This window comes from Odontesthes bonariensis, chromosome 11 (assembly GCF_027942865.1).
Source record: "Odontesthes bonariensis isolate fOdoBon6 chromosome 11, fOdoBon6.hap1, whole genome shotgun sequence".
Lineage (NCBI taxonomy): Eukaryota > Metazoa > Chordata > Actinopteri > Atheriniformes > Atherinopsidae > Odontesthes > Odontesthes bonariensis.
The window spans coordinates 31161167-31185379 of record NC_134516.1 but is presented as its reverse complement, the minus strand read 5'-3'; the positions used below and the strand labels follow the sequence as shown (position 1 = coordinate 31185379).

Sequence of the window (24213 nt, the reverse complement as noted above, 5' to 3'; positions counted from 1 at the left end):
GATGGACTCTGACAGAAAAACACTTCTTTTATTAAAACAGACATGTTCAGGAAAAGTCTCCTTCCCTGTTTCATCAAACTCAGAAATACATGATGACTGGAAAAACATCAGGATACTTTCAATACGTTACACTCCCAGTAAAAATCCATCAATATTGTTTCCATGGAGACTCATCTCTTAATAAGAGGAGCAGCCAATGAGGTAAGCCCTTTTACAGCCTGATAAGAGATCCAAATCAGTCTCCAGGTGAGAATCCTCTAAAAGACTTCAGTTACATTTCTGACCACAGGAAGTAGGCAGCAACTCTCCTGCAACTCTGTCATCAAGAGGGAAAACTATTTTGGCTCTCCTGAAACCATTTCACTGACCAGTTAGGAACTCATCACTGAGACAGCTGGACTCTACACCACTGTCTGCTCTGCAGTCCTACTGTCAGTGGAAACAGTGGTGTCAGGGCAGCTTCTGCTGAACAAACTGTATGGAACCCATTCAAAGTTAACCCAAAGATCATTTTCTGTATCATACATGTTGAAAATGTGAACGTTTAAATCAACACAAACGAACAGACACACATATCAATGCTGATAAGTGTGAGAAGGTTCAAACTCTAATGATTAAATCTGTTATCCTCTACTTGGTAATGTCAGAACAGAAGTCCATCCAGACTAATAAAAAGTTTCACTTTACATGAGGATCAGTCATGACTCAGATAAACTGCCCCAAAACCAAACAGATCACAGCTGCTAACATGATGTAGCAGCATCAATACTGACTCCCTCACACTGGGTATCCATGTAACCATCATCAGCTGATGATATGACACCTCCTGGAGTTGGAAGTAGCAGCAGGTTACTATTGGAACTAATGAGCTGCTCATCCCGCGTTAGAGCAGACAAACACATGTAAAGCAGCTTTGCTTCATGGTTCTCAAACAGAAAAAAGTAAAGTTACCCATCAGGCTCAGGCATGAGTCTCACCCCCAAACAGAGGAGTTTAATCATCTTGTTCATGAGTGATGATGACAAACTGGAGTAGGAGAGAGGTTTTGGGTTTAGTCAGCAGTAATGAGGGCGCTGTGCCATTCTGTTGTGGTGAAGAGGGATGTTAGGACCCGGCTCTGCTCGGGACAGCAGCCTTCTTACTGTGAGGTGACGGTGCTAACCACCACACCACCAAGCAGGCCCCAACATGAACTCCTTTCTTTAATTATCTTTGTATGAGAGAGAAAAAATGTGTATCATTTTTATTTTGAGCAAAGTTTAACCGTGGCAGCAGCTGATGGAGGGCTGGGAACATAATCTGTCTGTCCTCCTCCATCCAGCAGCACCTGCCACCTGAGTGGAAGTGCCTACCTACACTGTGTTAGAGCCAAAGCACAAAGGCGCCCCCTGGTGGACCAGCTGCTGTCCTACAGACACTCAGAAACACCTCCTCCAACATCCATTCTTTCCTCTCTGACTGCTGTGTTTGTGGGAAACATCCAACACACACCGCTTCACATATGAACATAGAAATGGATGTGAAGCAGAGCTGAGCTCACATTAAACACATGTTGGAGGAAAAACTGTTCAAACTGACTCTGCTGCATTTGACTCTGTTACAACATTTACACTCAGCTCACCTCAGAAAGGATGGATGTTGGTCTGATTTGAATGCAAGAGGAGGCGCCATTGACCGGTCGCTCTTCATGGACACACAGCTGGGTTCAGGTTCAGGTTCAGGTTTGGATCTGAGAGAAAAACATTTGTTCTATTAAAACTCACAGATTTCCTGAAATTCAAACACAATAAAAACACTTTGTTTTAATAAAGACTGTGAGACCAAACATATAATTACAGACCTGGTGGACCAAATTATTAATAAATATGAATAAAGTATTGAAACATCAAAGATCTGAACCATTATAACTAATTAATTTTAAACCAATAATGTCTTCCTTTGACCAGGGACTCTTCCAGGACACACAGCTGTAATCAGCTCTGAGTCTCTGATGGACTCTGACAGAAAAACACTTCTTTTATTAAAACAGACATGTTCAGGAAAAGTCTCCTTCCCTGTTTCATCAAACTCAGAAATACGTGATGACAGGAAAAACAACAGGATACTTTCAATACATTACACTCCCAGTAAAAATCCATCAACATTGTTTCCATGGAGACTCATCTCTTAATAAGAGGAGCAGCCAATGAGGTAAGCCCTTTTACAGCCTGATAAGAGATCCAAATCAGTCTCCAGGTGAGAATCCTCTAAAAGACTTCAGTTACATCTCTGACCACAGGAAGTAGGCAGCAACTCTCCTGCAACTCTGTCATCAAGAGGGAAACAATTTTGGCTTTCCTGAAACCATTTCACTGACCAGTTAGGAACTCATCACTGAGACAGCTTTCTGTATTATTAATGTTGAAAATGTGTCATTTAAATCAACACAAACGAACAGACACACATTTCAATGCTGATAAGTGTGTGAAAAACTGTTCAAACTGACTCTGCTACATTTTACTCTTTTACAACATTTACACTCAGCTCACCTGTTAAAGGATGAACGTTGGTCTGATTTGAAGTTAAGAGGAGGATCATTTGACTGGTCGCTCTTAAAGGACACACAGCTGGGTTCAGGTTCAGGTTCAGGTTCAGGTTCTGGTTGGTTCCTGTGAATAAAGGTGGTTTGGTGATGTGAGTGCTGAGCTCTGACATGGAGAAGAGTCATGGACAGTTAGAGATGGTCCTCTCACCTCTGAGCTTTGCTCTGGCTCTCATGTTCCCCACACAGAGAGGTTTTAGTGTCCTCACACTGATCCATGCTGCTGAACTCACATCAGCTCACACACACTTTCTACCTTCATCTGCAGAGGAAACACAAATCATTCATCTGCACATCAACTCACATCCTCCTTTCCATCATTTGGGCTGTAAAAAGATCAGCTGCTGTACTTCCATCAGTCCACTACATGGAGGCATGGAGCAGCACAGACATCATGATCCTGATGATGATGATGATGATGATGATGATGATGATGATGATGATGATGATGATGATGATGATGAAACATTTCCATTCACTGACCCACACTGATGATCTGAACCTGCAGCATGATGATAAATCTGCTATCTGAAACACTCTGATGGGCTGAATGCAGGACTGAACTGTACATGAAGAGCTACACTGCAGATAAGTAGCAGCAGGACTCCAGAAATCCATCCTGCAGGATCACTGCAGACTGACAGGAACCACCAGGGGGCGCTCACTGCTCTCTGTTAAATATTATTTAACAATATTATCTATATTATTATATGAACCCACTGATGAGTCCACATGGTCACACACAGAGGCTCCAGACACGCCTGAATTATGATCCTTCATAAAACAGGTTGAGGATCAGAGTCCAGGATTTATCTGGATCTCATATCAGGACTCCGAGTTTTACTGTGAGTGTGTTCAGAGAGCAGTGATGAACAGAGTGTGAGTGAACAGCACATTCCAGTCAGAGTTCCTCTGTTGGAGGAGAAAACAGCAGCAGACTGAGTGGGAAAAATTTCATGTTGCTAACAAGCTGCAGCTCCCCATCAGCACACTGATTGTTGCTGTTTACTCTCGGCTCACATGACTTGTGTCTCATCAGCAGAGGAAATCTCTCTCTGCTCTGAGGCTTTGTTAAATGAATCAAAGTGTAACTTACTCAGCTTCTTCCATGAACTTCTTCCCTCTGCAGCTCTCTGCTGTCTGGACCAGGTCTGTGTAGAAGAAGAGAAAATCCTCTGCCTTCAGTCCAATCACTGATCAGCACCTGAACCATCAACAATCAAACTTATATAGCATAGAGCATATACACGCTCTCCGGCCGCTTCATTAGGCACACCTCACCATTACTGAGTTGGACCATTTTTCTGCTTTCAGAGCTACTTTAATTCTTTGTGGCGTAGCTTCAACACAGTGTTGGAAACACTCCTGAGGTTTTGGTCCATATTGACATGATTGCAGTCGACAGACATATCTGGTGAACTCTGTGTCATGTTCAAGAAACCAGTTTGAGACGATGTGAGCTGTATGACACGGTGCTTCATCCTGCTATAAGTAGCCGTCAGAAGATGGACTCACTGTGGTTAGCAAGGGATGGATGTTCATGTTGTTTATGCCAAATTCTGACCCGATCATCTGAAATCAGACCAGGCAGCGTTTTTCAATCTTCTCAGTTTCTGCTGCTGCGTGTTACTTCCATGTGATGATGTGCTGATGAGCTCTTTGTCTTAACAAGCAGTTGAACAGGTGAACCTCACAAAGTGGCCGGTGAGTGTGTATAAACACTGAAGGTTCCTGTTTATGCAGCAATATTTCACTTCAACGAGAAGCTGATTATTTCTATTTAGTTTAAGAGAAATCATTGAGTCTCCACCACTGTCATGTTCTATGTGAGCTTTGCCTTTTCTCCCCCTACTGGCGTTTAAGAGTAGCTCATTACTTTGTTTTATTCAAGCTTTTATTTGGAAAAGGTAGATTTAGTCACATGACACTGATCAGGAAGAGCTAAGTTTCTACATTGCATGCGGCCTGCTTGCAGCTCCTGCTATCGTCTCCTTTCCTCCCGCTTTTGTGCCTTGGAAAATTATCGCTTGTGAGTTGAGTTTACATTTTCGTTAATCTTGTTGTTACACAGATTCCTGTAGTCTATTGTTACATAAATGTTTGGTTTATTTATATGTAAATTCTGCTACTGCTAAATCTAAATGAACAGTAATTGTATTATCATCTTCTGTGAATATATTGTTATTTTAGTAACAATCCAGGAATTGGTAATTATCTTTGTATCATTTCAGTTTTACAAAAAATATTGTTTCATGAGAATGAAGACCACAGTAAAGGCCATTCAACTTTACTCCAGCCTCTGAGTTTCTCTTGGATCTTGTTTGCTATCTGTCAATTTGTGTACAGACACACACACTGAGGACAAAACAACCACAGTTATACATACCTGATGGTAAAATGACATGTCACTGCATAAGCTGTAAGAAACACCATTCAATGCTCATCTGACTGAAGGATCAAATACAGCTGTTTGTTGCAACAAATCCAGGAAAATTCAAGGTCAACATTAAGTATACAGAACTTATAAAATGGACAGAAGCGGTCCAAAGTGTTCTCCTGTCCAGAAAAAGTTCCAACCAAACAAAAAGCTTTCAAATGAAGCAGGAACACCTCAGTTTGATCCGTTCCCGCTGCTCTTTTCTGCTTAGGAAAGTGAGTAAATAACCTGCAAATATCAGCAGCAGCCATGATAAGAGCTGGTTGAAGCCTCTCAATGCTTCCTTCATTATCTCCTCATGAAAAAGAAACAATGGCAGGACTGAGATCAACTGATTTAACGTCTGAACCAGAAACTGACTGATATGCTGTTATTAAAATAACCTTCTACCCTGGGAAGGTTCCATCTTTGTCTGTAGGGTCCATCTTATGTTAAAAAGTACAAATAAAATGTCCCTGATAACAACTTGAATGAAACATTTTAACTTTTAGTTGAATTCAACAAACCAAAAGAAACAAAGATGAAGGATTGTTACTCACATATAAAGGGAAGGAAAAAGCTGAATAAAACATCACAAACTGATCCATAAAGTAGACAGAACACCTGAATCTACTTCATTTCATCATCAGACAATATTAGTGGATTATATGTTCCATCAGAGCTGCACACAGCTTCATAACTGACTACAGTCAGACACATTTTAACTGTTATTTTATTCTGAAAGGGGACACAGGAAGCAGCAGGAAGCTGCTGTGTCTGAGTGTAATGGAGGAGCTGACGCTTTAATTCTATGAAGATCAGTTCTTCATGTAGAAAACAAACATCATCAGCTGATCATCGTGTTGTTTGATTCCAGTTCATCAATACTCTGATAATCATGCAGATTTGTCTTAAAACTCAAAAGTGATCAAAGTTTGTCCTGAAATAAGAAGTGAACGTGTTCCCCAAACATTACAGAGCAGAAACAAACAGCTCACAGGTTCCAGGCAACCGTCCTGTTGTCACCAGAGTCAAAGCAGAGAAAATGTTCAGAAATGATATTGCTAGTATGGGATGTCATACAGCTTCATGTCAAAAGAGGCGAACTATCCCTTTAATGCCAATATTGTGAAATAACTTGTGAAAGAAATATGATTTATTGTCTCATGCTTTTCATTATAAATGAAATGCATGCAGTAACAGTCCCTTGTTTTGTAGAATCTGTCAGATAATCTATAAATGATCATATTTATGATTTCATGCCTGTTTTCAATACATTGAAACATTGTTAATAAAAACATTTTTATTGTAACATTTGGTTTAATTACACCATTATCACTAATATGTTACTAATATGATCTATCTTACATTTTTATTATTTACTTTAAAATGCCTCCGCAAAGCTGTGGCAGTTCAGGTTGCCACCGGAAGTGCCGTACAGCTCAGGCCGCATTCAGAGGCTCAGACAGCGGGAGAGCAGCGACTCATCTCCGCCTCAGGAACACGCTGATTCAGGCAGGAAAAAACGCCGGCACAAATGGCAGCTATGCAGTAACAACGACTCCTTGTTTGCTGCTCTTATTCCCCATATTGTACTCACACAGTAACACAACATGGCGGACAGTAGAACTACACGGTAAACTACAGTTTTACAGTTTTACAGTTACAGCAGGGAATCAACAGAAAGGAGGACGCGGTATATTATGGCTGTTTCTGCTGGAACTAAGCTGCCAACAGCAGATATTATTATCAAACATTAAGAAGAGCTTCCATTACCTTCAGACGGACAATTTCACGGAGCAAATAATCTGCGTCACAAAAAGATGGCAGTTTAGTTTCGTTTTCCACTCTGAAAGACACACCCAGAGGCGTTGCGAATCCATACAACACAAAGTTCAAGAGCACAGTTAGTATTAAAAACAAGTGTTTACTTCCAGCTTTATATGAATTTATCAAAATTATTCTATCAAAATCATACCAAGAAAACGGAGCTTTTCCTGATAAGTTCAGGGAACTTAAGTGATATTAAGTAACTTCCCTCAAACAGATCGGTCAACATGTCTTGTACTGCAGTTACTGCATAAAGTCTAATATTATATTCAAAGTTTACTTTCATAAACTAAAAAGACGTTGAGAAACAGTCAATTCAAAGTCATTATAGATTCACTTGCTGTGTCTTTAAAGTTTACTGCTCATACACAGAAGGTGGCTTGAAGAAATATTTTAATAGATTAAAGCTGCAGTATAGCCTGGCTGACGCGTCCACAATCTCGATGAGATGGTGGTCTGGGAACTAGGTGTGCATTTTCTCGTATTTGAGGCGTGGTTTACGAATGCCTAGAGCCGTTTATTGGGCGCTACGAATGTCTATCAAATGACGTCAGGTTCTTCCCATGCTGCTTTGCGCGCGATTCATAGCCAATTGTATCACTTATACCAGATGACGGCAGAAATTCGACGAGGAAGAAGAAAAAAATGGAAAATAAAAGTAAACTTGCGCTCTAAGCTACTTAAATTGACAACAAAGTAGGCCTATATGCTATATTCTACATGAATTTTTATGTTGTAGAGTTGTGAATTTATTTTAATAATGGAGAAATTGAGCAGCCTTGCTTTGTTGTCTGCAGTAGTAGATCAACCCTCATCTTACTTTGAAGCTCCCAGCTCCCAGAAGTGTCGTCAACGAAGCTTTAGCAGCAGAAAAGCTATCAGGCTTGTGTTGATGATAATAATAAACTCCTGGACTATGTACAAACTTCCAAATGCATCGTTTTGTGAGTACAGACCATATTTGTACAACTGTAGAAGTTTGGTGTCATGACATGTGATTTTAGTGTGGTAATTTTGGAGATACTGCCAGGGTCCGTTAGCGCTTGTGCTAAGCTATTCGGGATAACTCGGTAACTCAGCTGATGTTCAGCCAATATCGGAAAAACTTTGGGTGGGCTACTTGGCTGGATGTCACGGTTCAAATGACCCTAGGGTGAATCTACTCCGAAACACTTTCTAAGGCTGCATTGAACGGTAACGTTGTGTCCGCTGTCATGTTGGATTAACGCTCTACAAGCTTCGGTGTAGCGCATAGACGTCGTCATCGTCTTGCTGCCCCCCCCCCCGTTCTGTGATTGGTTCCCAAACTCTAGCAAAAATAAGGGCGGTGGTTTCCAGGCTGACTTTGCAGTGAGAATGAAATCGAGCGCAAAGCAGCATGGGAATTCCCAGGCTAGCTGCAGTAGGCAAGTTTTCAAAATTACGAGTCTAAAGTCGGAAAATTCGAACTGATACAACTTTCAGGTCCCTCCCCCAACCTCTAACAAGCTCCGAATCGCCCCCCAAAACCCTCCCCCTCTGTGGACGAGGTTGTGCACGTGAGTTCACACCAGTGTGAGCGCACACAAGCTGGGGCAGACTCACGCTCAGCAGCGTGTGCACAAGCTGTGATTGACAGGTAGGATTCCTCCACCCTAACTTGATTGGTTAAAAACAGCCGGGAGCGCTCGGTTTTTGCAAGCATGATTACAGGCTTCAGAGGGAGCTACAGATTTCGTTATTTTTCCTAAACAGCCTATTTAATATTCTACTTCCAGAATCCCATGACAGTTCAAGCTAATATGACTAAAAAAAAGTTGCCTACTGCCGCTTTAAATGATGGACCCCGTACAGTTTAGTCCCCAGAATGACCAAGATTATACATTTACAAGCATATAACTTGTTACTTAATATTAGTTTACTTCTTTTATAAATACTACTTGGAGAATATAGTTAAACTTAAGTTGTACTTAAACACACTGACAAAGTTAAAGGGACACTATGTAATTTCTTCCCCCATCTAGTGGTGCAATTTTATTTTGCAAAGTTGAATGAATTTGCTCTCTAGCGCCTCACGTTTTCAAATGTTCGCTGCAACTTCTTGAACTACGGCAAGCGGAATGTGTCAAGATTCAAGAAGCTATAGCTTCAGACTCAATTGGTCCATACAAACAAAAAGAAATCAAGACACACAGTACAAAGGATTATATAACACACATACAACAACACTATGAATACAGATGACAGATAACATGTCAGATAACATAACATCTTCTTTGGTGTGCAAGCAACGCAATTAGTCATATTCCGGGAGTTACCGGAAGTGACGTCGACGCAGCGTTAGCATTAGCCTGCGTTAGCAATAGGAGCATTAGCAGCGGTAAATAAACTCCCGGTAAACTTACAAACTTTCTAATGCCTCGTTTTGTGAGTTAAGAGCCTATGTGTACTACGGCAGAAGTTTGGTAACAATCAATGCATTATTAGTGGGATCATTTACGAGATAAAATCTATTTAGCATTTTATTTATTTTTTTTAAACTTTATTAGTAAATCAACAAAATAACAGTTTACAAATGTGAGCATAACGCCAAAAAGAAGATATCCAGGGGGAGCATAGGAATAATAATAAAAAGAAGAAGATGATGCACTTACAAAAGAAAGCTAATGAACACAAAGACATATGTGCCAAGGAATAAAATCTATTTAGCATTAGCGGCTGTAATAAGCCATTTGGCGGAAATGACGTCACAATGACGTCATTTCTGCTTGTAGGCCTGGTGGGGAAATCGCGATTTGAAGTGCTTTATGTCCCTCTCGGCACTTCGTCATTTTTCATAGACCGGAAGGACATGGCAGCCTCCATAGAGCTTGCCCGCTCTATGTAGATACAGACAAGTTATTCTTCACTCAGGAGGATAAGTGAGATTTTTGACAGAGATCATTTTACACCAATGAGGACTAATTTATGAATGAATATGTTGATTTGAGCTAATAAATGACTTAATTTATTACATAGTGTCCCTTTAAACGTTAACGTTAATGCTGTAACGGATCAAATACAGGTGCAGATGAACAGGTTTGCATTGTAATCGCACATGATATTCAATACACACATACAGCAATCTGTTGAATACTTTAGGAGAGTTCTTATATTTGTAAAAATGGGCAACTGGACTTTCTGGATATTTCACTTCTCGTCTGAAAGCTGTCTTCATCTTTAACTAGTTGCTGGGGACTGTCGGCTTATCAGTAGCTTAAAGACTATTTACACTTGGCAGGTCTTTATGGTCACACTGACACACCTCAGTCCAAACCATCTGTTTTCCTTTGTCCAGAATGTGGACATAACTGTCCTCAAAAGAGTGTCCCTTCACCTTAAGATGAAGGTGAACTGCTGAGCCTCCAAACTCGGCATCTGTATCTGTACGACGAAAATATGATGATGATGAAATTGAGGGGAATGTGTCGCCCTCTGTTGGTGAAAAGACAAACAGCACCATGTCAGTTTGGGAGTGTTTTTGAACGATTGAATACTTTAGTAATTCATATAATTGTAATATAGGGCAACTAGACTTTCTGAATATTTGACATAGACATTCAGGACCACAGGGAGAAGAACTTAGAAGATGGGGACCTCCCCCAACCAGAAAAGGATGTTTTCAGCAAAGCACTCAGTTTTGCCATTTCTCCACAACAGCTGCCAGTGGTGGACCTCATCACGGCTACTGAATCTGTGATAAGGAACGACAACAATTCAGAAGAAGACAGAAACAAGCTCAGAAGGAGGAGGAGAGACACTTTGAGGAGGAACAGCACAAACTGATCCCCAAAAAGAACAAGAAATGACACACAAACAAATAAATGGAGTCCAAACCGATCCTGAACTTTGATGTCTGACTCCAGATCTTGTCAATAAGAAATGTGGATTAGAACACGTAAAAAAACTGTACAAATATTGTTGAAGCTGCTTCACAACGTGATGGAATTATTAATATATTCAGAAATACATTAGGCGTTGTGTTGAGATTAAAGATTAAGACCTGAAAACTGCTTGTTGTGTTGCTTTTGTATTTTCTTTGACACCTCAGGGCCACCGTAGAGACCGTCTGGGAACACCAGCTGCTGTAAGCTTTTTCTCTTCTCTACAAAAACCAAAGAGGAAGCTGCTGTCCCATCAAACTTCTCATTAACTTGGAAATTAATTCAATAACTTTCCCAGTTTTCTCCAAAGACTGTGAATGAGAACCTCATTTAGGTCACTCTGTTATATCACTTTCCAGCAGCGCTCAGCTCACAATGACTTCATCTGTCGGAATTCTTCTGGATAACAAACACACACAAATATTATTCTCTCACATCAGTTTGCAGACTGTCAGCAGATCTTCCTGCAGTCTCCAGATTCATCTGATTTTCTTCTTTCCTAAAAATCGCTGCTGATGTTCAAGGTGCTGACCGTGGATCTGCTGAGATGTCCCAGCTACTCCTTTGCTGTTATCTTCATACACTCAACTTTTCTCTTTTCTCTTTGTGAACAACCATAACCCACTGATGTGGGCTCAGAAATAAAGTTTCCAATCTTTTCCAAACACAAATGAATAAACAGCATCACAGAGATTTACTGAGGCCAGATATAAAAAGTGCACTTTCAGCCACTTTAAACTGTCAAAGAGGCAACTTTATATCTAACAGCAAACTCTGAGAGGTGCTCTGCAGAATAAATACTTTTACTGGTGCTACTGTCAGTAAATGCTGCTGATGATGCTTTTATTCTTTTACTTAAGTGAGGTTTTAAATGCAGAACTTTTACTTGGAGAAAAGTCAGAAGTTTGACTTTACTGTCAGCTGGCTGCAGTGTGGGCACCCTGCCATGTCCCAGCAGAGTCTGGAGTCGTGTCTCCCAGTGAACACAGAAGACGGAGTTCATGGTGGTGGTGCTCTCTGTCCGGCCGGCTCACCCTGGTGGAGATGGTTAGTTCACTGTCCTCACACCGTGAAGCAAAGCTGCTGGGTTATTATCTGGTTCTTTGGACAATGAATCACAGAGCATTTACTGATGATAACATGGTCTTTCTTTCACTCTGTGATGCTGAAGTGTTGGAGGGCAGGAAATTAGCAGCAGAATAAGTCCCACTTCAGGCCGTCAGACAGTGTCATTTGTACCCGAGGAGGCAGATACTGTGAGGGAGGAGGATGCCTTCACTAAACTGAACTGACCAGTAACATAGATTAAAGAATCAGAATTAATCTATAAAGACTTGGAAAAATATGGCTTGTTATATAAAAGTGTTCCATGGCTCAGTTTGCCCCAGGTTGTTGCTCCGGGTCAGGGGGTAAGTTGCACCGTCTGGGGGTGAACTGACCATCAAACTCAATCTAAATCAAACCTGTTAGAGATTCCAACCATAACTTGCCTCTTTGAAAAACTGATTTAAAAGTCTATTTTTGTTTTACAAGTGGTCATATTTATTTTCTTCAGGATGACTGAACATTAAATGGAACAAAAACATTTCATTAAAGCGGCAGTTGGCAACTTTTATTTAGTCATATTAGCTTGAACTGTCATGGGATTCTGGAAGTAGAATATTAAATGGGCTGTTTAGGAAAAATAACGAAATCTGTAGCTCCCTCTGAAGCCTGTAATCATGCTTGCAAAAATCGAGCGCTCCCGGCTGTTTTCAACCAATCAAGTTAGGGTGGAGGAATCCTACCTGTCAATCACAGCTTGTGCACACGCTGCTGAGTGTGCGCTCACACTGGTGTGAACTCACGTGCACAACCTCGTCCACAGAGGGGGAGGGGTTTGGGGGGCGATTCGGAGCTTGTTAGAGGTTGGGGGAGGGACCTGAAAGTTGTATCAGTTCGAATTTTCCGACTTTAAACTCGCAATTTTGAAAACTTGCCGACAGCAGCTTTAAAGTTGTAATCTTCCCCAAAACAGAAATGCTGTTGAATAAAACTGGAGAAATATTGAAGTGCAATGAATGAATAAATGTCCCACAAACTCTCCATCCTTCCATTTGCTTTACATGGTTTCAGGGGGGCTGGAGCCTATTGCTGCGTGTACACCAAGAGAAGCTTCACTTTTTTTTTTTTTTTTTTTTTTTTTCTTTTTTTTTTTTTATTCAAGAAAAAAAAACATGTTTTACAATACACATTAAACATTTCAATATTAAACGCCAGGGGACAAAAGAGGTCATAATAAAATATTCAGGCGTTCGCAGATATCAACAGTCTTAATCGCTTTCTGGTTAATTGAGTATTTAATGGAGGTCATGTACTGCCTGAGCTCACAGAGAAAGGCAAGAATATAAGGTTTTCTTTTCATGAATTTGCATTTATGGATATGAAATTTTGCCATTAAAATAATAAGGTTGATAATAAAAGTTATGTTGTCTTTTTCTTTGGTTTTGTTAATGTCGTGGAGCCCAAATAATACACTCCTCCAAGATAAAATAAACTCATTATCAATGTTGTTAGCGATGAAGTTACAAATATCACTCCACAGACTTTGAACAATAGGGCAGTGCCAAAATAAATGGGTAACAGTTTCAATCTGTATAGAACAGAAAGTACATTTTACATCAATGTCTTTTTTGAATCTTTTAACAATGTGCTCATTGGATGGATACAATCTATGAATTAACTTAAAAGAAACTTCTCTAACTTTATTTGTTAACAAGTATCGGTTGGGTAAGAGCCAGATCTTCTTCCAATTAGTGTGTTCCAAATATTTGTTCCAGTATGAGACCACGTATGGAATTGTGGTATAATCCCTTTTAAACAGGAGTCTAATTAGTTTGTTATTTTTACCATTACTGGTCAAACAAGCTTTACCTACTGGGGTGTCTGCCAAGGACAACAAGGAGAAATGTTTGGTTTCCACTCTTGGTTGATATCTAAATAACATGCAAACACCAGAAGGGATTGCTCCAAAGACTTTAGCAAAATCTGCAGGTGATACAGGGATATTATATTCAGATAAAAACTCATTATAGGAATAGAGAAGACCATCCCTGTTGAATAATTGAGCCACATGAACAATGTTATTTTTAAACCAATACTCAATAAAAAGGGATTTGTGTTTAAACAGAATGTCCTTGTTGTTCCATATATAATAATTATGAGGTGGAAAATTATGCTTGAAAATAACGGACCATGAGAGGAAGGCCTGTCGGTGGAAGGCTGACAATTTTACAGGTATTTTTTCAATATTGTAGTTACATACTAAAAAAAAGTTTAGACCACCCATTTTTGACAGAATGTGACAAGGAATAATATTCCAAATAGCATTAGGGTTCCTAAAAAATTGTTTCAACCAGTTTATCTTAAAAGTGTTGTTTAAGGTACAGAAATCTAGATAATTGAGCCCACCATTTTCATAGTCGTTCATTAGAACAGATTTCTTCACATGGTGTGTTCTATTTTTCCACAGGAAGTTGAGAAGCAGTTTGTCAATCTGAGAGATACTTTTAGTGTCCACATAGAGAGATAAAGATGCATATATCAAACGTGACAATCCTTCTGCCTTCGAAAGTAAAACTCTACCTCTAAGGGAAAGATCCCGTAAAAGCCACTGGTTTAACCTTTTTTGAGTTCTTTGAATTATAGGATTAAAGTTCGATGAAGTTCTTTTTTGTTGGTCCTTGATAATTGTGATACCTAAGTGTACAATTTCATCTTTAACTGGGATTCCATAGATGGAAGATTTTGAACAATTCTTAATGGATATAATCTCACATTTATTGATGTTGAGACTTAAACCAGAGGCCTTGGAAAACTCTTTTATGGTATTTATTGCAGTGGAGACTTGATTTTCATCCCTAAGAAAGAGAGTGGTGTCATCTGCCAGTTGGGTGATGGTAAGTTCTCTGCCTATAATATTAATACCTTTCACCTCACTCGATTTGATGTGATCAGCCAAAAGCTGAGCCACAAGTAAAAACAGGTATGGTGAAGCAGGGCACCCTTGCCTAATGCCTCTAGATATATTGAATCTAGGGGACATGCCACCTGTTAGTTTAATTGAGCTGTTACTTTTATGGTATAGACTTTTGATCGCTGAGGAAAAAAAGTTGCCAAAGCCAAATTTCTTAAGGGATTGTAGAATGAATGGATGTTCGACGGTATCAAAAGCTTTGTAGAAATCTACAAACAGTATAAATCCATCATTCTCTACCATATCTGGATAATCCAAAATGTCTAGGACTAGCCTGACATTATTCGCAATATGCCTCTTGTTCATAAAGCCTGATTGTGTTTCCTCTATGATAGAGTCTATAACTGATTTTAATCTTGATGCCAATAAGTGAGCTAATATTTTGTAATCGTTATTTAGTAGGCTTATCGGTCGCCAATTGTCTAGGAGTAGATGGTCTTTTTTCGGTTTGGGTATTAAAACAGTAATTCCTTGGGTCAGTGTGGTGGGAAGAGATTCATTAGAAATACATTCTATAAAGACTTTATGTAAAAAGGGAGTCAGTTCCTCATTAAAAGATTTATAAAATTCAGCTGTTAATCCATCAGACCCTGGAGATTTATTGTTTTTGAGATGATTAATAGCCTGCTGTACTTCTTGAGGAGATATAGGCCTGTCACAGGAATCTTTATCTGCTTCACCTATAATTTTAACTGATAATGGATTTAGAAAATCATCAGCAGCAGTTTGGCAGAATTTAGAACTATACAGGTCTTTATAAAAATTCGAGCAAAAGTCTGCAATTTTATGATAGTCTTCCGTAACAGCACCCTTAATACTTAACTTACTAATGTTATTGTTGGTGAAGTGATGTTTTTCAAGGTTAAAGAAGTAATGTGTATTTTGTTCCCCTTCTTCTAACCACTTAGAACGAGACCTGATAAAAGCACCCTTTGCTTTTTTGCGATATAATTCGTCAAGTCTAGATTGTGAGAATGCTAGCTCTTCTTTTTCTACCTCTGTTAAGGAGTCAGGGTCTTTGCTAGATAAGTTAGTTATGCTTAAGACAGTTTTTAATTCTTCTGCTTTCCTGGCTTTGACAACTTCAGCACCACTCTTTCTTAAAAATAGTCCTATCTCATATTTAAGGACTTCCCAGTTAGTTCCAAAAGTGTTTTCCTTAATTGCTTTGGACCAATAAAATGAGATTAAAAGAGAAGCTTCACTTGAGAATTTGCTTTGGTAGCTCGTGACGTCACATTTAGAATGTTCAATTCTTAAAGGCCCCGCGGCTGTGCAGCACCCCCGCGGAAAAAAACATGAGGAAAGAGAGGGCAGGGACAAGAATAAACGTGTTGTTATTTACAATTTGTTATACAAGATATACATCACGTTACAAATGATGTAAAACTACATTAGGTACACCTGAGAAGAGAAGGAATAGCAGAGGCAGCTGTGAAAAAGAAACTAAATTCGAAATAAAATCCGAAATAAATCTGAAATAAAACTTAATTGCAATGAGAAAGGTATGCGTGAGGTTACTACACTATTGTATTGAAGCACTCGACACGGCAATTGCAACAGTAGGGATTAAACGACTATTTTTTGGATAGGAACTAAAGTTTACACGTTTGTTTCCGCGAACCCCGCGGATTGTCGGACCCCTACAATCTGTGGATTGTCATTGGTTTTCGCCGAAACGCGTCATAGCTCATTACCATAAAGTTAGCTTGAGTTTATTGCTGGAATCCGCTCTGATAGCGCAGTTCTCTTCGCCACTGGAGAATCCGCTCTGGTCGCCCAGGTAGCTCACCCTCCATAGAGAAATAATGATTTCCGGCGCTCAGGTAGCGTAGGTCGCTCTTGGTGTAAACGCAGCATATGTGTCACAGAAACTCATCAACATTTGAATCCAACAACAAGTCTGAAACTAAATGAAAAACTGAAGTTGCTACGCCTATGCGGGTGACTCATGTAAATACATTGTATGATATAAACAGCAACAGCCAGCATAACTGTGTGTCCTTAGCCAACGTACAAAGAAGCATAAACTAACGCTTCCCCAGCATCCTGTTGCAGCTTTGATCCAATCCAATCCACTTTATTCATAAAGCACAGTTTAAATAAACACAAAGGTTTCCAAAGTGCTGTTCAATAAAATAAATACAATAAAACATAATAAATAAATAGACTGTCCACCCCACCCCAAATAAAATATCTGTGAACATAAAATCAAATCAATCAAAGTTCCAGTCTCGTTATGGCATTGACAAAAGTAGTTCATGCATTCAAAAGAGTAATACATTTGCATCACAAAATTGTTCTCCAGGAAAAAGTCAGATCTCACAGTCGCTTAGCGCTATTTTCTCTCCCTTCATGTCACTGCGTGCAGCCACCTGCCGACAGAAGCAAGGGACTGCTCAGTCTGCACGGTCTACACAGCACACAGTGAAGACACGTGCCTTTCTTGTTAACAGGAGATCCTGGGTTCAAATCCCAACAGTGCAATATATGATGAAGTTTTGAACCAACTGGAGGCACTTCTACTCATGGCTTTAACTATCCTGCTTCCTGCTTCTGAAGAGTGCAGACGTGTCTCTGCTTCCTCCTGCTGCTTATCGCTTTATTTGCTTTTAAATCATTTTACTTCTTTCCACAAGTCTGGGATGTCATTTTATTCTTTTTCTTTTAAGTGAACCAAGACTTTTTTAATCAGTTTTATTCTTTCTGGGCGTTATTTTCGACAGTGCCTTCAAATTCAATAAACAGGTTAGTGCAGTGGTTAGGAAAAGCTTTTTCCATCTAAGAACCATAGCAAAGATCAAAGCATACCTGCCCCAGAGTGCTCTTGAGAGAACTATCCATGCCTTCATCTCTTCCCAACTGGACTACTGCAATGCCCTTTACACTGGCATCGACAAATCCCAAATCCACCGTCTGCAGCTGGTTCAAAACTCTGCTGCCCGTCTCCTCACCCGCACTAAAAAACATGAACACATCACCCCGGTCCTTGCATCACTCCACTGGCTCCCTATTCACTTCCGTATCAATTTCAAACTGCTACTCATAGTCCACAAATCCCTCCATGGCTTGGCCCCCTCATATCTGTCCGACCTCCTCCACCGTCACATCCCCACTAAAGCACTTCGTTCAGCCGACCAACTGCTTCTGGAAGTGCCTAGGTCCAGGCTAAAATCAAAAGGAGACAGAGCCTTTGCCATAGTGGCCCCCACTCTCTGGAACCGTCTCCCCCTCCACATCCGCGCAGCCGATTCGGTAGATAATTTTAAATCCCTGATAAAAACCCACCTTTTTAAACTGGCCTTTAGTTAGGGTCCTCCCTTGTTTTTAAACACTTGTATAAAGTGTCCCCTGGTTGCCTTATTAAATGTTTTTTCTTTTCCTTTTTCATATTTTAAATCTCCACCAGTCACTGTTCTCTAGCTCTTTTTATCTATTATTTGATATTTTCTTTTGTTTCTTTTTCTTTTCCTCCATGCATTTTTTAGCTCTTTTTTTTGACTGTAAAGGACTTTGGTGCGGCTCTGCCACTTGTAAATGTGCTATAAAAATAAACATTTACTTACTTACTTACTTACTTTTTAGAATTTATCTGATGAGCCAGCGACTACAATCCTTTCAACATGCGCTCTGAAAGCTTTCGGATATATCAACAAGAAATTTGTGCGCTATAAGAAAGGATTTTTACCTTAGAAACTGAAATTGGACTTCATGAAACACTCCCAATGGAGTGTCCAGTGGTAAAAAGTAGTGATGGGAAGTTCGGCTCTTTACAGAGAGCTTGCCTTCCCTCGCCTTGCCTGTAAAGAAAACACCAAATGTTCTGCAGCAAATGTTCTGCAAATGTTCTGCAGCGTACAAAGTGCATCCCGCCCTGCCACCTATGCCCGGATAAGTTGATTGTACTTAAACCATTTGTGTCAAGTGATTGCCTCAAATGGTTTAAGTTATTGACAGTAGAGAAACTTAATCTGTTTAAGTATAGCCAATTTAAATGTAAAATAGGTTTTTAAAGTTACATACACTTAAATGGTTTAAGTAATCACAATAGAAAAGTACAGTGGAGTCTACTTAAAAGTACAATGGTCAAAACTTAATATTATAAGTCAAATACACTTGAAATTCTAGTTTTATTAAATCTATGACTGAGCATAACATCCTTGAGCCCTTCCAGTCAGGTTTTAGAACACTCCACAGTACTGAATCGGCTCTGCTAAAAGTCACCAATGATCTGCTTCTCACTTTAGATTCAGGTCAAAATGCGATCCTGGTTCTTTTGGACCTCAGTGCAGCGTTTGATACTGTGGACCACAACACCCTCCTATCCCGTCTTGAGGACTGGGTAGGCATAAAGGGGACAGCATTACTCTGGTTCAGCTCCTACCTCAGACACAGAACCTTCTCTGTATCCCTTGGTTGCTCCTCTTCCTCCTCAGCTCCTGTTTCTTATGGGGTCCCGCAAGGCTCTATTTTGGGCCCTTTGCTGTTTTGTTTATACATGCTCCCCCTTGGCGACATCATCCGGCGTTATGACATCTCTTTTCACTTTTATGCCGATGACACCCAGCTATACCTGCCCCTAAAATCTGATAACTCCATTCAGCCTCTTCTGGATTGTCTCCAGGATATTAAGCGCTGGATGAGTATTAACTTCCTTCAGCTAAATGATGGTAAGACAGAGGTCATCATTTTTTGCCCTCCTAAAGCTAGGCCCCTGATCGAAGGACAATTAGCCCACCTTTCCCCTTTTGTTAAGCCACATGCCAAAAATCTAGGTGTCACCATTGACATTAGAGCTCTGTTTTAAAAGGCAGATTAGCTCTGTTATCAAGAGTAGCTTCCATCAGCTGAGAATTATTTCCCATCTCAAACCCTCCCTGTCTCCCAAGGACTTAGAAACAGTAATTCATGCATTTGTTACATCCCGGTTAGATTATTGCAACTCCCTCTATCTTGGTCTCCCCCAGTCCCAACTTTCTCGTCTGCAATTGGTACAGAATGCAGCTGCAAGGCTGCTAACTGGCACCAAAAAATATCAACACATCACCCCTGTACTGGCTTTCTTACACTGGCTCCCCATTAGCTTTAGGATCCACTTTAAAGTCCTGCTGATTGTATATAAGGCACTGCATGGGTTGGCTCCCTCATATATCTCAGACCTCCTCCATCCCCTCTCAGCATCCAGGTCCCTTAGATCTGCCGACAAGGGTCTTCTCTCTGTGGCCCGCACCCGCCTCAAGCAAAAAGGCGATAGAGCTTTTGCAGTAGCAGCCCCACGTCTGTGGAATTGTCTTCCCCCAGATGTTAGACTGTCTCCCTCTGTGACCACCTTTAAATCAAGGCTCAAGACCCACCTATACTCCCTGGCCTTCCCTGCTTCCTAGCTTTATATTCAAGTGTCTTCTGTTCTGTTGCTATTTATTTGTTAGTGCTGTCTATTTGTCAATTGTATTTCTGTATTTGTCTTTCTTACTCTTTTTGTGTTTGCTTTTATATTTTGCTTGTTCTGATTTGCTTTTATTTTTCTATTTTTTTTAGCCATATCATATGTACAGCACTTTGGTCAGTGGAAACTGTGTTAAACGTGCTCTATAAATAAAAATTACTTACTTACTTACTATTACTATATTACATTTTGAAATATTATATATGGAATAATAAATTCCAATTAAATTATTATTTTGTCAATGACCACACAATGCAGTACATTTTATTTATTTTATTTAAACACACATCAAAGCAACAAATATGTATTAACAATGATGCTGTGCGAAATAGTTGTGGCGATGCTGGGCTTGCAGCGCTGGTGTCCTCATAGCAGAGGATTCCCACAGGAATGTCCACAGAGTCTCCCTCATTAAGATTCTATAGTGCAAGAAACAAGACAAAACAAGAATATTCAGGTTAACAGCAATTTGTCTGCAATCAGCTGTGTGGTCTTGATAAATATTATGATTTTCATAATTCACAGTGGATTTATTTTAGATAATGTTGTTTAAACAAGCTATTAGAGGCAGTTTTTGTGTGTTCATGTATAAGTGTCTGTTGTGGTGTAGATCACATGTTTTGACAATAGGTGGTATATTGGACAATGTGATATGTGATAGAGAAATAGCGAAAGGTTTAATTACTCTTCAAGTGTGCTGCTGACCAGGGAGAAGCCCACAGTTTTTTGAGTATTAGTGGCCTAATTTGAGCCTTTTAGTTTATTCTCCATTCAAGTTATTATTGGGATAAGTGTGTGTAGATCATTAATGTTAGAAATACACCAATCACCAATCAAAAAACTTTACTCACCGAACTGCTCTTAAAGAACATAGACGCATCATCCCCAAGAATCACTGGCAGTCCTCTCAGGACAAGGCATCTGATGGCTGTTGGCTCAGCGCTCTGTAAAGTGATATAACACAAGAAATATATCTAATATCAGTTCATTTGTTCATATAGAGAAATACCACAAGGGGAGGTGGGAGAAGTATTAGTTTTTGTAATATGTATGAACTAACCATCAATATCATTACAAGAAAAAACAGAAATATCAACCCACCGTTGTCTGTTGTAACAGGTCAGCTAACTGCTTGCCTATCCGACCTGTCTTCCTCTTGAAGATTTCCATCAAGCTTGGACACAAACCATCAAGAACACCAAATAACTCTTCTTTAAGATTCCTACCAACAACCCTGTTAAACTCCAAGTACACCTGAAAAATATGAAAATGAAATTTTGACATTCAGGCAGAGTTACTTATAACACAGGGTTCAATAAATTCCCAATTGCAATTGTCCAACGCTCAAAATTGACCTAAGCCATCCTCAAATTTACACAAATTCAAATGTACACATTTAAAACTAACAATGTTCCAGCAGTTTCTAATACTAGAACAGAGAAAAAACAACTTACCTCATTCAGACAGAAATTATATCCTCTTGACGGCAGGCAAATGTCCTTTAAAAGCGTCCAAACTTGCTTAAAACAGAAAAATGCAGGCTTGTATTGTCCAAGGAGTAAGCAAAGTGCAATGACCTTAAACAACAGGGCAGCATGTGGTGTGAGGTAAAACTTGATAGTTTAAGTTTGTTAAAGTTCCCATGGCATGGTATAGTAGCGGCACTTTAAATGGGCTTTCGGAGGCTTCAGGATGTTATACCCCCAGGCGTTCTCAAAATTAACCCGGAAAACGCAGATTTGGCCACTTAGAAGAAAGCCGCATTTCAGCGCTTTCTCCAGTGCCCTGTTTTCCTAATGAGAAGCAAGGAGGAGCGCGAGGGGTGTGTCATGGCTGAATGGGGGCGTGTCTGATTCTCTGTTTTGGCTCCGCGCATGTTAGCTGCCTGCTAGTAGGAAAAAAAATAGAAATGGCAGGTGAGCAAACCATTGTACCGTTCGCCTTCGACCCGGAATCGGACCCTGAAGCCGAGGCGCAGGCAGTTCAGCAACAAACTGCAGATCAGCAGCGCCTTCAGCAAAACGTCTCAGAATGGTGAGTTTGAAATGTTATGTCTGGAAACGTTTATAGTTGGGTCGGTCCGAACCACTGAGGTGCGCAGATATAGCAGTCGCTTAGCCTACGGTAGCCTAATTAGAGCAGAAATTAGTCACTACATCAGGACTACCTAAAATATTATTTTTGCTTACAAAACGTATAAGTTCCCAACTTATTTTGCAATGTGGGCACGTATTTGCAGTGCTAACATTAGTGAGTGTGGCTGCTGGCATCTCCAGTCTCTACACCAAGTAACTTTCTCAATGTCGCCTTGCATTGTACAACAGTAACACTGCCAAAGTATTTCCCATAGTACACATTGCCAACATGTTATGAAAAACAACTGTAATAAACGCTGGCGGTGGGTAATTTCATGAAAATTGCAATTGCAATTACCCCCACAAACACTGTTTGGCAAATGATTCTCCACCCAGTGTTGACATAAGGGGAGCGATTTATAACCAAGTTTTCTAGACAAAAAGGTTTACATGCTGTAATATACAAAAAAAAAAAAAAACATACCTCATCATATCCTGACCAGGTGCTGGATCCAAAGTGTAACTACACGAAGTGAAACTTATGCCACATATTTCTGTGTACACCTTTTTTAGTAGCCTGTCTTCACTGGGAACAGCCAGCTGTGCGTTGCCCATGTAGTTATACAGTAGCCTATGGCATGCAAAAAACATGATAGTATTCTGACCAGCATGTAATTATTCTCCATGCTCACCTGTTAACTCATTTACTTGCCACTAAAGATGTTTCATTGTTATATTTGCCGGCATTACCTGAAAACAGAATATCATTACACTGCCTTTTTTAAAAAAATAATAGGTGTCAATGTGGAATTTGCGAGATAATGCCCACAGAAAGGGAGAATAGATGCTGCATGGAGATCCCTCAGGTAACACTGTAAACATTTGGATCTACCTGTTTGGCAGTTTACGCCTGAGAAGAACGCATCGGTAAGCGTTGTAAAATAATCACTCATAGCCACATACATAGAGTTTACAGTACACCCACCCAACAGAGCCTGATAATTCAACTATGCAGACAGTATGAAGAGTGTTTGTAGATTTATTTACAAGACATTATTAAAACACAATCAAGAATAATCCATAGGAATATGTAAATATGTACAACATAGCAATAACAGAAGAACAACAACATTCTCTTCAAGTGTATTTTTTTCTATCTGTTCTTCCAGGCGCTTCAGGTATTTGGCCTACAGGCAGTTCGTGGCGTGGTGCTGGGGCTTTTTGGGTCGCCGGATCAGAGTGGTCATTCCTGCCTGTGTGGTCCTGCGTATCCGTGCCGAGTACCCCGATGATGAAGGACACTGCACCGGGTTTAGACTGCCTCGCATGTGAAAAATTAGGTCCATCAGGACATCCACATTCCCTTTTCACACAGAACATTCATACACACTGTACACGCACAACATTTGTATATTTCAGTTAGTCATTTGTACATTTCAATGTTTATTTATATATTTATATTTGTTCTATATATTTATGTTTGTTTAGATTTCTATTTCTCACATTTTTTGTATTCCTATTTGTTGGAATTAACCTCAGTAAATTTGATACAGGCAAAAGTAGTTGGACTTGAATTCTTGAACTTTTGAGGTCTTACCAAAGGTTGGCTTAGTCTTTTGACGTTTGACTGTGCACTCTCCCTTCTTGGATTTGGGAAAGGAGATTTTGAAGAGAGGTACACCGTCTGCTGTCTGGGCCTGTGGTCGGTTCGCATTTTCATTAAAGTGGATCGCCGCCAAGTACAGTCTGAAAGTACAAGAAACAATGTGTAAACGGTGTTTCTCACAGAATTTTCATTTGTCATGGTGGTGGGGGTTAGCTGGTAGAGACACATGCATCATCATGGGAGAGCATATGAAAAGCTCTTTTCCAAAATGCTATAGAAGCTGTTCTCATTACTTTTTTTTAAATCTTATTTCAAGCATCAGGAAAGTGATATCAGCTGAGA

General features: G+C 40.0%; 1 protein-coding gene and 2 long non-coding RNA genes across 3 annotated transcripts in view; 1 reads left to right on the top strand and 2 right to left on the bottom strand.

Moving 5' to 3' along the window:
- LOC142391905 (NLR family CARD domain-containing protein 3-like) overlaps positions 1-24213 on the bottom strand; it is a 418516-nt gene that overhangs the window by 11797 nt on the left and 382506 nt on the right. The gene's annotated exons all lie outside the window — the stretch shown is intronic.
- On the bottom strand, positions 2800-6872 carry LOC142391912 (uncharacterized). Its single transcript, XR_012770636.1, has 3 exons — positions 6774-6872; positions 3678-3785; positions 2800-2843 (listed from the first exon to the last, which is right to left on the bottom strand). It is a non-coding gene; the product is annotated as an uncharacterized LOC142391912 (long non-coding RNA).
- LOC142391438 (uncharacterized) lies at positions 21929-23815 on the top strand. Its single transcript, XR_012770564.1, has 3 exons — positions 21929-22224; positions 23062-23192; positions 23435-23815. It is a non-coding gene; the product is annotated as an uncharacterized LOC142391438 (long non-coding RNA).